At 37.9% G+C, this 17,875-nt stretch overlaps 1 non-coding gene across 1 annotated transcript; it reads right to left on the bottom strand.

The window, feature by feature from the left end:
• Positions 1 to 11,097: 11,097 nt before the first annotated feature.
• Positions 11,098 to 11,204, bottom strand: LOC141662648 (small nucleolar RNA R71). Its single transcript, XR_012550751.1, has one exon. It is a non-coding gene; the product is annotated as a small nucleolar RNA R71 (small nucleolar RNA).
• Positions 11,205 to 17,875: the final 6,671 nt, after the last annotated feature.

Below are 17,875 nucleotides of genomic sequence, written 5' to 3'. Positions count from 1 at the left end.
AGTTCGAGGACTTAGTTTTGGAGTAAATTGATTTTTGGACTTCCATTAGTTGCGCTTTCGTAATATTACCTTTGTAATAGAATTTTGGATAAATAATTATATTATAATTTAGTTCATGTTTAGATTTAATAGTCCGAAAGTGCGGGTTGTCACAACAGTTAACCATCATGGAAACTATTTGATTGTCATGGATGATGGTGTAAACCACTACGGTATTCCAGAAATCACTGAGAAGGTCCAGGTAGAGCACTGGATTTTCATTTAGGGCTCCTGAGAGGTATGACTCAGAGATGAACTTCACAAGCATATGAAATTTTTCTGGTGCCTGAGTTGGATTAACAAAGGCAAGAAAGTCGGCTCCATCCTGAGGAATAACAGCCCTTACGTTGTTAGCAGCCATTTGAGAGATTGGGTTTTAGTGAGTTAGTATTTTTGGAGAGAAAAAAAGGTTGGAGAGTTAAGAAAGGTGAGAGTCGCAGTGATTAAGTCAATTTAGATCTCAAAAGCGTAAAAAGGGGTTATATCAAGATGTCTGGGTATTTATAGGGTAGAATGTGACTTATCGATAAGAGAAGAATGAACGATTTAGAATTACTTATAGAGAAGTCACATGACTTGTAGAGATCTTATATCGAGATGTCATTTCCGGACTCTTATCGAGAACTAGATAATGACTTATCGAGATGTTATACAAATACAAAGTTTGTTTTTTTGGACTGAATTATTCTAATTTATATTGAAAAAGTCAACATAAAATTAGAATTGATTTTATATCAAAAGTATTTTACTGAAATAATTTATTGAATTAAATTATTTCAGTTCTGAGTTGTCGAGAAGTCTAAAATTAGAACCGTAGAGAACTCCATATTGATAATATATCGAGATCTCTACAACACTTGTCGAGAAGTCATAAATAGACTTATCGAGAAGTCTATCAAGAATTCATGAAAAAAGACTTATCGACAACTCTATCGAGAAGTCATAAAATGACTTATCAACAAGTCATTTAGACTTATCGAGAACTCGGTTCTCTATATACTTTTGATCTATCTTGAATTTGTGTTATATAAATTTCACATATTGACAAAGTGAACTAACATTTTAGACAGGTTTTCTTAGAATTAGAAAATTTTCAAGTTATATATATTTTTTAAAAATAAATATGCAGATATTTCTGAAATATTTATAGATCATATTCCAGTTAATTCCTAATTAAATCAAATTTATTTTGATTTATCAGGAGTTATTCTACTGCGGCATGTTGAGTTCTTACGTTTAGGATAACGAGTTTAACATACCAATTTCACTTACAAGTCTAGTGAAGGTTACTTCATCCAAAAATTTGGTGAAAATGTCAGCCAGCTATTTTTTTGTTGTATAAAAAATAAGGTCAATAGTACCATTAGCAGCAAGTTCTCTAATAAAATGGTACCTTACATCATTGTGCTTAGTTCTAGAATGATTACTGGATTAGCAACAATAAATATTGCACTAGTATTATCATACATTATTGGAATCTTTTGTAATACTAGGCCATAATCCATTAGTTAATTTATAATCCAAAGAATTTGAGCACAAGAACTTCCAACATCTATATATTCAGCCTCAGTTTTGAAATTTCACATAGATTACTATTTCTTACTACACCATGATACAAGTCTTTGACCAAGGAATTAACAACTTCCACTTGTACTTTTTCTGTCTACACTGCATCCAACAAAATCTGCATCTGTGTATCCAAGAGCTTCAAAACCAGTTCCATTAGGATACCATAATACCAAGTTTGGTGTTCCCTTCAAATATCCAAAAATCCTCTTGATAGCCATTATATGTGATTCTTTAGGATTTGCTTAAATTCTAGCACATAGACATGTAGCAAATATGACGTCTAGTCTACTTGTAGTTAAGTAAAATAGAGATCCAATCATTCCCTTATAGCTTGAGATGTCTACACTTTTTCCTTTCTTATCTTCATCCAATTTGATAGCTGTAGACATAGGAGTAGATGCAGATGAGCAATCCACCATTCCAAATTTCTTCAGAAGATCCTTGACATATTTTGTTTGACTGATGAAAATTCCATCACTTCTTTGGCTAACTTGAAGGCCAAGAAAGTAACTCAGTTCTCCCATCATGCTCATCTCATATTCACTCTGCATGAGTCTTGAGAATCTTTGACACAACTTTTCATTAGTAGAACAAAAGATGATATCATCTATATAGATTTGAACTAGAATGATGTCATCACCATGTTGCTTGTAGAATAGAATTTTATCAATTGTGCCCCTAGTGAATCCATGTTTAGGTAGAAATTCTAATAATGTGTCATATCATGCTCTTGGTGCTTACTTCAATTTGTAGAGAGCTTTTAAAAGTTTGTAAACAAAGTAAGGAAATTATGGATCTTCAAAGCCAGGTGGTTGTTGAACATAAACTTCTTCTTCTAGTTCACCATTAAGAAATGCACTTTTCACATCCATTTGATACACCTTGAAATTGGAGTGTGTAGCAAATGCAAGGAAAATTTTTATTGCTTCAAATCTTGCAACTGAAGCAAAAATTTCATCATAATCAATTACTTCTTCTTGTGAGTATCCCTTGGCAACCAGTCTTGCAATTTTGTTCCTGTACACTCATATTGTTCCAATAATGCTTTTGTTTCTTGGTGCAGGAACCAATTTTCAAACTTTATTTTTTAAAATTGATTTAGATCTTCTTGCATAACAGTTATCCAATCAGGGTCAAGTAGAACTTCTTCAATTTTCTTAGGCTCAATTTGAGACAAAAAACATGCATGTAAACATTCATTTGTAGTGGCACTTCTAGTCCTCACTCCAGCATTAAGTTCACCAATTATAGTGTCTCTTGTATGACTTATATCCCATTTTCTGGTGTGATGAATTTTATAACTAGAATTGTCCTCATTTTCTTTATTGCAGGCATAATTTGCAGAACTATAATCTCTTTCTCCCTTGAGTTTGTGCCATCAAATTCAGGTGAGCTTGTTTCTTGAGATGAATTATCATTGTCAGAATTTACTGGTTCACTTGTCTCTTTCTTCATTCTATTGTCTACATTATTTACTGCTACATCTTCAGAATCACTGTCAGGATTGAGATTTTCAAATCTTAAAGTTTCATCTTCATTTTCATCAAGGCATTCCAAGCCTGGATTCTTGTCATCATCAAATGTCATATTTGTGCTTTCCATTATTTTTTCTGCTCTAGCACATAAACTCTGTAACCAGTCCTTTCCAAAGAATATCCAGGAAAGATAGCTTCAAATACTTTAGAATCAAATTTCCCAACATACTCAGAGTAGTCTTTTAACACAAAGCACTTGCTTTCAAACACATGAAAATGCTTAACAATAAGCTTTCTTTTTGACATGATTGAGTAGTGTGACTTGCCAAAAAAATTTGTGACGACCTCCAAACCCGGGTCAGAAGTTTGGGGTTCACAACACACACATACACACACAATATATAAACCTGTTTATGAAATAAAATATGCAATGAGCCTAAATTACACAACCACAAATTGTAATAGGTTAAATTATGAACACAAGCCACGACCTTAATTACATTACAACGTACCAAATCCTAACTAGGTTAACTTACAACTGATAATAAAACATCCTTACAAACTTTCAAAAACTCAAAACTAAAGTAAAAGGCTCCTGCTAGGTTATTCCGTCTCAACCTGGAATTCTAGCTCGCACATTGGTCTAGGGATCCTCGCTACCAACAACTTCCTTCTTAACTGGAAAAGAACATAAACAGATTTGCAAGAGTGAGCTAACTAGCTCAGTAAGTCACAATGACAATACTGAGATTAAACAATGATCAAATGAAATGATTTTAAAAAAAATCAAGTTATTGTCAAGCAATGATTAGAAATGGATATTCACTTTTATTTTAAAACTCAAGGTTAGACTGCTGATCAGTCATGCACTAACCACGATCAAGGCACATAGCTCTACTCTATATACTGGATCCAAGGCACACATTGGCTAATACAAGCACGAATTTGGTCTACATTTTTAGAGAAACCATATAATCTATAATAACAACATCATAAACAATGTAATTCAATAGACAGAATCATAAACAACATTGATAAGACATTCATCTCAAAGCAAAGGGTGATTCGTGAGCACCATAAAGGTATAACAAGGTATGCATGAATAATGGCTTCAATCCTGTAAAAGAATCAGGTACCAGAAGAACAATGGTTTAATGGTTTTACAAGAATTGGTTCTTTGATGTTATAAGGTATTGTAGAAAGTATGAGTGTTTATACGTTAAGAAAATCCATTTCAGTGATTGGTATGTGGTGTATATGTATTTGTGAAGTAGTATCGTATGTATGTGGTTTAGTATCTAAGATTCCAACAATCAATGGTTTACGAAGAATAAGGCTTACAGTTCAAATATTAAATGATGTGATCAAGGTTTAAGGATAAGCACTTCAAATCACTTACAATATAAAATAGAAACCATTCGGAATACTTAATAATATATTTCGAGAAAGTTCAGAATACTTGCCTTATCTCAACTGCTCTTCTCTTTTACTTGCACTCGTTTATCTATTCTATTCACTGACCACTTGCTTTCCCTTTATACGCCTCACTTTGTCTGCTAGACATTCTCTTTCTCATCTTAGTCTAATCGTCACGTCAACGTTATAAGCTTCTATCTACCCTTCGTTTCTCCCAAATCCGACGTACGGATTGAAAGTTATGTCAAAAATCATCAAACAAAGAATACATAGGCATATCACACATTAATCAGGTCACACATAGCACATAACACATAAGCTAATCGATAAAAATAATTTTTCAAGGATGGTTCGGGAATAAAATGAATTTTCGGGTATTTAATACGATTTTTTGAACATTTTTCGGGACTAAACGGGTAACATAATTATTTTTTAAATAGATAGCAAGGTCCGAATACCCGAATCTGACTTTAAAATCATTTAATAATAAGTGTCGATCCTTAAATATAATTTAGAAAAAATTATTTTAAAGCTGAAAACTATTTTTTGGAATTTTTAAATCAAAAGAAATAATTAAATCTAATTAAATAATCAATTAAAATTAATTAATCAATTAATATTTAAATTAATTGACCAATTAAATAATTTATTATTAACTAAAATTAATAAACTAAATAATTGGATTATTTTTAAATAAAAAATGAATTTTGGAATTAAAATAATAATTTTTGGAATTTTTAAATAATAAAATCAATTTTCTGAAATTAGAATAAATAGAGAATACAATTTTTAAAAGTTTTTAAAACAGAAATACATAATTTGTAAAGTTTGCAAACTATAGGGGATTAAACTTCAATTTCCCCCCTGTCGTCTTCTCCGGCCACCGCGCCGCCGGCCGGTCGCTATTAAGGGCGACCGAGCTTTCTAACCATCTGCAAAACTTTCCTAGATCGACTCCAAACTTACAGTACTTAACCTACTCAAATCCAGCAACTCATATATGGCATCAAAACATACAAACAACCTCTGAACAATCCGAAAAACCGGCTCAAACTTTTCCGGTGACTCCCTTGCCGTTTTCCGGCGAGGTCGGTCCCGGAATCGTTTGGCCTCCAAACTGGTACCATTCAATTCCTCTTTCCATAATCTCTATACTGTTAACAATTAATTCAACTAATAACCCCTAGATGAAAAATGCCCAATTTTCAATTAAGAACGTTCATACTATATAAACCCTAATTTTATTAATTCGAGAATCAAACACAAATTTGAACATGTTATTGAACTCCAAATCAAGCATATAATATACCAAAAAAAACAAGATTCAATTATTTACAACATGCAAGCATCAAATCACATAAACAATATCAAAATCAAAAATTCGTATCATTAATTCGAATGTAAAGAAAAATATAGAAAAATATCGATTAGTTCTGTAGTTGTATGGATGGTGTGAAGGGTTTTTAGCACATAAACGCAACAAAAACGTAAATTTAATCTTAAAAAAAAAAACCGAAACCCTCTGCAGGATCCATGCGAAAAAATAATATTTAATTCGTAGTTCAGTGTGTTTACCTTAAGAAGCTTTACGTTAATGGAAAGATGGAGATCTTTAATAGCGATCCAAGAACGATGAACGGAGATCCTTAGCAGCTGCTCCTCAAGTGTGAAGCTCTCCACCGGTATCCACCAAGAAAATGATGTAATGAAGGAGGAGGAGATGGAAAGAATTAGAGTTTTGTAAATCTTTTTGGTTGAGGCAAAAATAGGGTTTATAATAGTATATTTATAGGCAAAATTTTCAGCTGAAAATTTTCCCATAAAATATTATTATTATTAACCCTTTATTATTCTCACTAATAATTAAAACACCTTTTAATTATTAATCCGTTTTCTAAACTCTTTAGAAATAATTCTCTCACTTGATTTAACTTTCAAAAATTAAATTCTTAATTAATAATATTAAGAACCTTTTCTTAATTAATTTATAATCAATTAAATCTCATTTAATCAATTATTAAATTTGCCAATTAATTATTTATTTCATAAATAAATAATTATCAGCCATTATTAATTAATTCCTCCACTATTAAATCATTCTCTTTTATGGTGTGACCCTGTAGGTTCAATATTAAGCCGGTAGTAGAAATAAATAATAATAAAACTATTTTATCATTATTTATATAAATTCTCTAATTCATTAAATATGATTAATTAATTAATCATATTTATTCTACATCATGAGGGATACTTCTCAGCATATCGCGACTATCCGGATAATACGAATTCACTGCTTAGAATACCAAGAACCTATTCAGTGAGTAGTTACCGTACAATTAATTCCTTCTACCCTGCAATGTCACGATTAAATACAAGGCATGGAACTTGTGTCAAGCCTATCTTATTTAATCACTTGCTTTCCCATTCACTATGCTTAGTTCTATTTAATGTAAATTAGTAACTCCTTTCTAATTTCATTCACTCTGGCCAGAGATTCCTGAACTAACATAAGTGGATCAGCATTGAACATTCTCTTCCTACACGGGAAGGGGTAGATCCTTTATTGACCATACACTATCTTCGTGTACAAATTCCTATACCCAGTAGAGCCCTTATAATTGTCCCTTGAGACTAAGAACTAAACCAAAGCATAGTTCAGTGTACACAAGATGACTATGATGATCTCAAGTCTAAGGATACTTGTACAAATATCACTATGTGAATAACTGCTGACACGTGAGTGAACTCCATCAGTTGTTCAGCTGTGTGAGTCATGTTCAGTGAACTTATTCTATAATAAGCACCTACATACTAGCTATAGTGTCACCACACAAATGTCTATGAGAACAGACATCCTTCATAATGAAGCAAGCATAGTATGTACCGATCTTTACGGATTATTAATTACCAGTTAGTAATCCTACGACCAGGAACTATTTAAGTTTAGAGTTATCATCTTTTAGGTCTCATTATTATGATCTCATCACAATCCATAAAAAGCTTTACTCTAAACTGTGGTATATCTTATTTAAACATTTAAATAGATAGAGCCCGCAATAAAAACAAAACAAGCCTTTTATTAATATCAATGAAATCAAAACAAATTACATAAAAGTTATTCCTAAATCCTCATACATGATTGGACTTAGGACATATCTCTTTCAATCTCCCACTTGTACTAAAGCCAATCACTCTAGTATCTAATACCCATCTTGTCTTTATGACGATCAAAGTGACTCTGAGAAAGTGGCTTTGTGAGTGGATCTGCTACGTTGATATGTGTGTCAACTCTCTCGACGTTGACATCTCCTCTTTCAACAATCTGAATTACACCACCATTCAGAGTAAACACGTACCCTGACATAGATTTGCTATCACTTTCTGATTGAAAACTAGAGTCAGTATAACCCTCTATTTTCAACTCAGATTCACCACCAAAAACAAGAAAAATGTCCTGAGTCCTTCGCAAGTACTTAAGGATATTTTTCACTGCTTTCCAGTGGTCTTCACCTGGATTGGACTGATATCTGCTCGTCACACTAATTGAATAAGCAACATTAGGCCTTGTACACAACATCGTATACATGATAGATCCTATTGCTGAAGCATAAGGAATCTTACTCATACACTCTCTTTCCTCAGGTGTCTTAGGAGACATTTTTTCGGAAAGGGACACTCCATGGCTCAACGGTATGAGACCTCTTTTGGAGTTTTCCATGCTAAACCTTTTAAGCACTTTCTGGATGTATATACCCTGTGTAAGACCTATCATTCTTCTAGATCTATCTCTATAGATCTTCATACCGAGAATGTAGGATGCTTCTCCCAAGTCCTTCATGGTAAAGTTCTTTGATAGCCATACTTTGACTGATTGTAGCATCGGTATATCATTTCCTATAAGAAGTATGTCATCCACATACAATACAAGAAATGTTACCGCGCTCCCACTAACCTTCTTGTAGACACATGGTTCATCTATGTTTTTGATAAAACCAAACTCTTTGATTGTCTCATCAAAACGGATGTTCCATCTACGAGAAGCTTGCCTTAAACCATATATAGTTCGCAGTAGCTTACACACTAGGTGTTCATTTCCCTTGGAAAGAAAACCCTCGGGCTGTGTCATATACACTTCTTCCTTAATTTCCCCATTGAGGAAGGCCGTTTTCACGTCCATTTGCTAGATCTCATAGTCGTAGTAAGCAGCAATCGCAAGCAAAATCCGAATTGATTTTAACAGGGCTTCAGGCGAAAAAGTTTCATCAAAGTCAATCACTTGCCTTTGTTTGAATCCTTTTGCCATGAGCCTGGCCTTATAGGTCTCCACCTGGCCATCTGCTCCAATCTTTCTTTTGTATACCCACTTGCACCCAATAGGCTTAACACCTTCAGGCGCCTCAACCAGAGTCCATACTTGGTTGGTATACATAGATTCCATTTCGGATTTCATGGCACTATTCCATTTCTCTGAGTCAACACTACTCATAGCCTCATTATAGGTCAAAGGGTTGTTGATAAGTGGCATTTTATACCACTTAGAGCGTCTTAAAATGGCTTAAATTGGTGTCTTGAAATCAAGTATTTTGTGTATTTGATGCATTTTTCTAGTATTTATGCATTTCAGGGTATTAGTTGCATTTCGGGGGAGGAATCATCAAGAATAAGCCTTGGCATGTGTTCACCATTGCGAGAGGAAAGAAACGGGCAGATTACGGCGAAGGAACGGAGCAAAAATAGATTTTTTCCAGTAGAGGTCTGAGCGCCCGCTAGCGCCCGCTCAGCAATGAGCGGCCGCGCAGCGTCGGGAAAAAAGATATATTATTTCAGGACTTCTACTTCTGTTTGGTTTCCACTTCTATGTAATCTGAGTTTTATGGGACTATTATATAAGTAGATTTGAGACATTTTCACAAGTGTGGATTGAAGAAGATCGTATTTTTACGCAAGGAGCGAAGGAGATAAGGAAGAAGACCGATTTAGCACACCGCAATGAAGAGGAAGCATATTTTCTTGTGATTCTTGTTTCGTTGTAACGTTGGATGCTAGTTTTCTTACTTTGAACTTATTTACTCTTGTAACGTGCTCCGTTTTAATATAATTAGTTTAGTTATTATTTTCTTGTGTTTGTTTATCATGATTTCATATGAACCCATGATGACGATAAGTGCTATTATGGGCTAATCGTGATCATGGGGTTGCAATGGATTTATTATGGAATTCTTTAGTAATTGTTTAATACTTTAGTGTGTGATGATTGTATGATATCTAGTATTGGTTGTGCGTATTCGTCTTATGTGCGTCACGGACATATAAGATAGGGTGTTAATCTCTTGTGAAGCGACGGTGGATCTTGAGATTTAGAACTTGCCATGCTAGCATAGATTCTTGTACGTTGTGCATGATTAGTGGGTAACTCTAACAGTTTTATTTGCCCTATGTAATCAAAAGGAATAACTTGTGCTTAAATCGTTGTGTTATCAATTTCTGTAGACATATAGGAACTCAACATAATTGATGACTATTCAACTTCTATCTTAATTGTGGATGTTTGGTAGAATGGTATTAGTACAATGAAAGTTGGCTTTTATCAGTTTCATGTTATTCGATTAATATCATCACTGTCACATGCTAAGGGTAATAATAATGGCTATTGAATGAAGTAGTAATGAAGTTGTGATCTCATGAGTGTTTTATTATTGATAATTTGAAGTGTTAAGTAAGTGATTAATTAAGTAGTAAATTGTAGTTAATATTTAATCAACAATCTTAAGTGTTAGTGTCTTAACATTGAGAAGTAATCATACATTGGTGAGTGAGTTTAATTAGACAATAATTAAGTCTGAGTCTCTGTGGGAATGAACTAGAAAGTATTCTATATTACTTGCGAACGCGTATACTTGCGTGAATATTAGTGCGTGATTTCGCCCTAACAAGTTTTTGGCGCCGCTGTCGGGGACTCGGCATATTTGTTTAGTTTATGTACTTACCATCATTGGTCATTAGGACTCAGTGATTAGGACGTAGTAGTTAATTATTATTTCCGGTTGTGTTTCAGGTACTTTAGCAAGCGTTTATGCAAACTCGTTCTCGTGCTCGCAAGAGGACTTTAGATACAGCTGAGGAGACAGACGAAGTTCTTGATATTCCGGAGAAGTTAGATTTTGAGGATTCGGATTCAGGAACTGAGCGGAAAGAACCAGTAAACATGGGAGATCGTATTGTTCAAGCTGATCCAGCTCTTATGGATTTTTCTCGGCCTAAAATTGATGACATTCAGTCAAGCATCCTTCATCCGGCTATTCAAGCTAACACATTTGAAATCAAGCCGGGCACTATTCAGATGGTGCAAAATTCTGTTTCTTTTGGAGGAGCGGCAACTGAAGACCCCAACATGCACATAAGGAATTTTGTCGAGATCTGCAGCACTTTTAAGTATAATGGCGTGACTGATGAGGCTATCAAGTTGAGGCTTTTCCCATTTTCACTGAGGGACAAGGCTAAAGACTGGTTACATTCTGAACCAGCTGGGTCCATCACTACGTGGCAAGATCTTGCGCAAAAGTTTCTGGTAAAGTTTTATCCGATGGCAAAGACTGCTGCTATGAGGAGTGCTCTTACTCAGTTTGCGCAGCAGCCTACAGAATCCATGTGCGAGGCTTGGGAACGCTACAAGGAAATGTTGAGAAAATGTCCACATCATGGAATGCCGGATTGGATGGTGATCACTGGTTTCTATAATGGTTTGGGGGCCCAATCTCGGCCCATGCTCGATGTAGCAGCTGGAGGTGCCTTATGGGCTAAAAGCTATACTGAGGCGTATAATCTTATAGAGACGATGGCTGCAAATGAGCATCAAAACCCAACTCAGAGGATGACGTCAGGTAAGGTAGCAGGTATTCTGGAAGTTGATGCAGCCACCGCTATTGCAGCCCAGCTCCAAGCGCTATCAATGAAGGTTGATTCTCTGGCTACATATGGAGTTAATCAAATAACTATGATTTGTGAGCTTTGTGCAGGTTTTCATGCTACGGATCAGTGTTCTCTTGTCAATGAATCTGTTCAGTATGTGAATAATTATCAGCGACAACAGCAGCCTGTGCCAGCGACCTATCATCCTAACAACAGAAATCATCCAAATTTCAGCTGGGGGAATAATCAGAATGCTATTCAGCCACCATATCAGCAAGGAGTGAGTAAACAGTTTAACCCACCTGGATTCCAGCAACCACAGCAGTATGCTACAAGGCAATCATATCCTCAACAGGGAAGTACAGCTGCACCTACTAGTGCTGATTTTGAGGAACTTAAGCTGTTATGCAAGAGTCAGGCGGTTTCTATCAAGACCTTGGAAAATCAAATCGATCAATTAGCCAATGCAGTGCTCAATCGTCAACCTGGCACTCTTCCCAGTGACACGGAAGTACCAGGCAGGAAGGAAGCTAAAGAGCAAGTCAAGGCTATTACCTTAAGGTCTGGAAAAGTTGCTGATGCTGAAAAGGCAAAAGAAGGAGAAACTGAAATTAGTGATGAAGAATCTAAGCAAAAGGAGAAAGCGGCAGAACCAAGGAAGACTACTGTTGAATACACTCTTCCTGAGGCTAATACAGGGGAGAAGCAGCTCTATCCTCCACCACCTTTTCCTAAGAGATTGCAGCAATAAAAGCTGGATAGACAGTTCGGGAACTTTCTGGAGGTGTTCAAGAAACTTCACATCAATATACCTTTCGCTGAGGCTCTGGAGCAAATGCCTAGTTATGCGAAGTTTATGAAGACTATTCTTTCAAGGAAGGTGAAATTGGATGACCTTGAAACCGTTGCTCTCACAGAAGAATGCAGCACTGTTCTGCAGCAAAAGTTACCACCAAAACTAAAAGATCCAGGAAGCTTCACCATTCCTTGCACCATTGGCAATCTGACTTTTGACAAGTGCCTTTGTGATTTGGGAGCAAGCATTAATCTGATGCTGTTGTCGATCTTTAAAAAGTTGGATCTGCCTGATCTAAAACCCACATACATGTCTCTATAATTGGCTGATCGTTCCATTACTTACCCAAGGGGCATAGTGGAGGATGTGCTCATCAAGGTGGATAAGCTCTTCTTTCCTGCAGATTTTGTTATTCTGGATTTTGAGGAAGATAAGAAGATTCCCATAATCTTGGGAAGGCCTTTCTTGGCTACTGGCCGTACCTTGATAGATGTGCAAAAAGGTGAACTTACTATGCGGGTACAAGATCAGGATGTGACCTTCAACGTATTCAAGGCAATGAAATTCCCTACAGAAGATGAGGAGTGCTTAAAAGTAGATGTGATTGATTCTGCGATTACTTCGGAACTCGATCGCATGCTAATGTCTGATGCATTGGAAAAGGCCTTAGTGGGGGATTTTGACAGCGATGATGAAGATGGCAACGAGCAATTACAATATCTGAACGCTTCTCCCTGGAAGCGAAAGCTGGACATGTCGTTTGAATTTCTTGGTACTTCTGACCTTAAGAATGCTGAAGGAAAGCTCAAACCATCAATAGAGGAAGCACCTACCTTGGAGCTCAAGCCATTACCTGAACACTTGAGGTATGCTTTTTTAGGTGATTCATCTACGTTACCTGTTATTATTTGATCTGACCTTTCAGGTAGTGAGGAAGACAAGCTCTTAAGGATTTTGAGAGAATTCAAATCGGCTATTGGATGGACCATAACAGACATCAAGGGGATAAGTCCTTCATATTGTATGCATAAAATTCTGCTAGAGGAAGGTAGTAAGGCAACTGTGGAACAACAGCGAAGACTGAATCCCATCATAAAGGAGGTGGTGAAGAAAGAAATTCTGAAATGGCTGGATGCAGGCATCATTTATCCTATTTCTGACAGCTCGTGGGTGAGCCCCGTAAAATGTGTACCTAAGAAAGGAGGTATCACTGTGGTCGCAAATGAAAAGAATGAGCTAATCCCCACTCGAACAGTTACAGGATGGAGAGTATGCATGGATTATAGAAAATTGAACAAAGCCACAAGGAAGGATCACTTCCCTCTTCCATTTATTGATCAGATGCTTGACAGGTTGGTAGGTCATGAGTATTTTTGTCTTCTGGATGGTTATTCAGGGTATAATCAGATTTGTATTGCACCAGAGGATCAGGAAAAGACTACCTTCACTTGTCCATTTGGCACGTTTGCTTTTCGCAGAGTTTCGTTTGGGTTATGTGGCGCCCTGGCCACTTTTCAGAGATGTATGATGGCTATATTCTCTGACATGATTGGAAATAACGTCGAAGTGTTCATGGATGACTTCTCCGTCTTTGGACATTCATATGATAAATGTTTGAATAATCTGCGCGCCGTACTCAAAAGATGCGTGGAAACTAATTTGGTGCTCAATTGGGAGAAATGTCATTTTATGGTGCGTGAAGGCATTATTCTTGGGCATAAGGTCTCTAACAAGGGTCTGGAGGTGGACAAGGCCAAGGTGGGAGTTATTGAAAATCTTCCCCCACCTAATTCTGTGAAAGGAATCCGTAGTTTTCTTGGTCATGCGGGTTTTTATCGGCGATTCATCAAGGACTTTTCAAAGATATCTAAGCCGTTGTGCAATTTGCTTGAGAAAGATGTGCTTTTCAAATTTGATGATGAATGTTTAGCAGCATTCGAGACTCTCAAGAAGAGTTTGATCACTGCACCAGTTATTACAACACCAGATTGGACCGAACCGTTTGAGATGATGTGTGATGCGAGTGATTATGCGGTAGGTGTAGTTCTGGGACAGCGCAAGATAAATCTCTTCCATGTGGTCTACTATGCGAGTAAGACTTTAAATGGGGCCCAATTGAACTACACCACTACTGAGAAGGAGCTTTTGGCTATAGTCTTTGGTTTCGAGAAATTTCAATCTTATCTACTTGGTACGAAAGTAACAGTATTCACTGATCATGCGGCTATTCGCTATCTGGTTTCCAAGAAGGATTCGAAGCCGAGACTCATTCGTTGGGTGCTTTTACTTCAGGGATTTGAGTTAGAGATCAGGGATAGAAAAGGTACTGAGAATCAAGTTGCTGACCATCTCTCTCGGTTGGAGAATCCCGATTCTACTTCACAAGATAGGACGTTAATCAATGAATCTTTTCCGGATGAGCAGTTGTTCGCAGTTCAGGAGGAAGAACCATGGTTTGCAGATATTGTAAACTATCTCGTCAGCAATGTAATGCCTCCTAATTTGACATCCGCTCAAAAGAAGAAGTTTCTGCATGAGGTGAAGTGGTATATGTGGGATGAACCATATTTGTTTAGACAGGGAGCTGACCAGATCATCAGGAGATGTATCCCGTTCTGTGAGACGGAGGGGATATTACGAGACTGCCATTCCACGGTTTATGGTGGACACTATGGTGGTGAGAAGACGGCAGCTCGTATTCTGCAAGCAGGTTTTTTTTGGCCTACTTTGTTCAAGGATGCTCATCAGTTTGTTTTAAGGTGTGATCGTTGCCAAAGAGTGGGAAATTTGACAAGGAAGGATGATATGCCATTAAATGTGATGCTTGAAGTCGAGGTCTTTGATGTTTGGGGAATCGATTTCATGGGGCCTTTTATCTCGTCTTGCAATAATCAGTACATCTTGCTGGCAGTCGATTATGTCTCAAAATGGGTCGAAGTTAAAGCTTTACCGACAAATGATGCAAAGGCAGTGCTAAATTTTCTTCATAAGCAAATTTTCACAAGGTTTGGAACACCTCGAGTAATCATAAGTGATGAAGGATCGCATTTCTGTAACCGTAAGTTCACTTCTATGATACAACGTTATAATGTGAATCATCGAGTAGCTACTGCCTATCATCCGCAAACAAATGGTCAAGCGGAAGTGTCTAACAGAGAGATAAAGTGCATTCTAGAGAAGGTTGTTTGTCCGTCAAGGAAGGATTGGTCTTTAAAGCTCGATGAAGCTGTTTGGGCTTACAGAACAGCATACAAAACTCCACTTGGTATATCCCCGTTTCAGTTGGTGTACGGTAAGGGATGTCATCTACCTACGGAGCTTGAGCATAAGGCCTACTGGGCATTGAAAAAGTTGAGCCTGGATTTAGATACAGCTGGTAAGAAAAGAATGCTTCAGCTTAATGAACTTGATGAATTTCGACTTCAAGCGTACGAGAATAACAAAATGTATAAGGAAAAGGTGAAGAGGTGGCACGATAGGAAGCTACATCCTAAGTTATTTGTGCCGGGGCAACAAGTTCTCTTATTCAACTCTCGACTCCGACTTTTTCCAGGGAAGTTGAAATCGAGGTGGTCTGGGCCTTTTATTGTCAAAACTGTGTTTCCACATGGAGCGGTGGAAATTTTTGAGAATGATCTGGACCAAGCATTCAAGGTTAACGGTCAGCGTTTGAAGCACTACTATGGGGACATGGCAAACCGAGAAGTGGTTAGTGCCATTTTGTTGACTACTTGAGAAGGGTACGAAATGTCAAGCTAATGACGAAAAAGAAGCGCTGCGTGGGAGGAAACCCATGAATTGTTGTTACAGGAACCCTTAGAAGTTAATAACCTATCCAAAAACACAAAAAAATCAGAAAATAGGGGCTGAAAAAAAAAATTCCAGTGACCCCCTGAGCGCCCGCTCAGCATTGCTGAGCGACCGCTCAGGGGTCGAGTACCAGAATTTTTTTTATAGTTCAGAAAAAAAAAACAGTTGTAGCCCATAAACCCACGATTTGTTCCCACTACCCCATCATTTTAACCCTTAATTCCCAAACCCTAATCTAATCCACACCCTATATATACATACACCTATCCTACATATCTCCCACAAACTTCCTACACTTAAACTCTCTCCAAAGCACTAAAACTCAGTTCTTACACACTTTTATTCACGAATCAATGGCACCCAAGAGAGCACGCACTATTGACAGCAGCAGCACAGTTCCTACTGCTGATTCATCGAGGGGTACTGCTGCAAGGCCTCGGTTAACTGACAGAGCCGCGGAGGAGGAGTACACTAGGCTGTTGGGGAAGCCGATTCTGAAGGAGAGAGGGTTTTTACCATCAGGGAGGGATGGTGAGTTGCTGCCCATGATTGCAGAGAAGGGGTGGATAGCTTTTTGTGAGTCACCCGAAGCGGTACCGATGAGCGTTGTTCGCGAGTTTTACGCGAACGTGAAGGCCGAAAAGAATGGGTTTTCTGTGGTCCGAGGGCTGATGGTTGATTATCATCCTGCGGTGATTCGCCGTGTGATTGGACAGCGAGAGAGGAAGCCCGAGGAGGAGAACTGGAATGAAAAGACTGCTGAGGATTTTGACTTGGATTTGATTTGTGCGACTCTTTGTAGACCGGGCACAGTTTGGACCTTCAGGACCGGCACTAATGAGTATCGTCACTTTCCGGCGATCGCCATGAACAGGTATGCCTGTGCATGGAATGCATTTATTTGTGCTAATATTTTGCCTTCTTCGCATGCACACGAGGTCACAGTTGATAGAGCACAGTTGTTGTGGGGAATTCTGAATGAGGAGTACTGTGTGGACCTTGGTGAGTTTATCTACCAAGGAATTCTGAAGTTTTTGAGGGGAGCGAAGCATATGAACATCCCTTATGCATCCACGGTTACGAAGCTATGCCGAGCAGTGGGAGTGAACTGGCCGGCTCATGAGCAGTTGCAGTTGTCGGCAGCTCCGATTGATTCTGGGACTCTGAATGGGATGCAGGAGTGGACCGGTGGTAAGCCTGAAGAGCATGGGCTGGGTTATCGTCTTCCAGGAGGGCGTCCAGCATGAGGTGCTACTATGGCTAGGCCAGGGCGTGATGAGGCTGGTTCTTCGAGAGCTCAGGAGGATGCTGGGATGGTTGATGCCCAGTATAGGAGGCTTACACGGCGGATGGATGCTATGTACGAGACGTAGAACAGATTTGCTCAGGAGCTCACCCTTGCGTTAGGGACTGCTTTTCGGGGCCTTGGAGCTGATATCCAGTGGCCAGTTTTTGGTGAGGACTCTGCATACCCGCCGCCTGATACTCCACCCACTGAGGGTGATGATGATGATGACTCCGAGTGGGTATACCCTGTGTTCCTTTCTACTACCTTCACTGAGGACAGGGAAGATTTTAAGTTTTGGGGTGGTAGTTAAGGAATATTGTGTGTGTGTCATATAGCTGCATATTCATGATAGCTTAGTTCATATAGTTTTTTTTATATATAGCTTTTATTGTTTATCATGACACGTAGCTCATGCATTTACCATGATCCCTTTTGCAATGATTGATCGACTGAATTGTGATATTGATGCGAGTGTAGTGATAGCATTAAAGTGATATTAAGCCGTGTAGGTTGATATGCATGCTAGAAACACTTGTAATTCCACTAAGTCTTAGAGAATGCGTAAGGGCTAGA

The sequence above is a fragment of the Apium graveolens genome, chromosome 5 (genome assembly GCF_009905375.1).
Source record: "Apium graveolens cultivar Ventura chromosome 5, ASM990537v1, whole genome shotgun sequence".
Classification (NCBI taxonomy): Eukaryota; Viridiplantae; Streptophyta; class Magnoliopsida; order Apiales; family Apiaceae; genus Apium; species Apium graveolens.
This window is presented reverse-complemented; position numbering and strand designations above follow the sequence as displayed.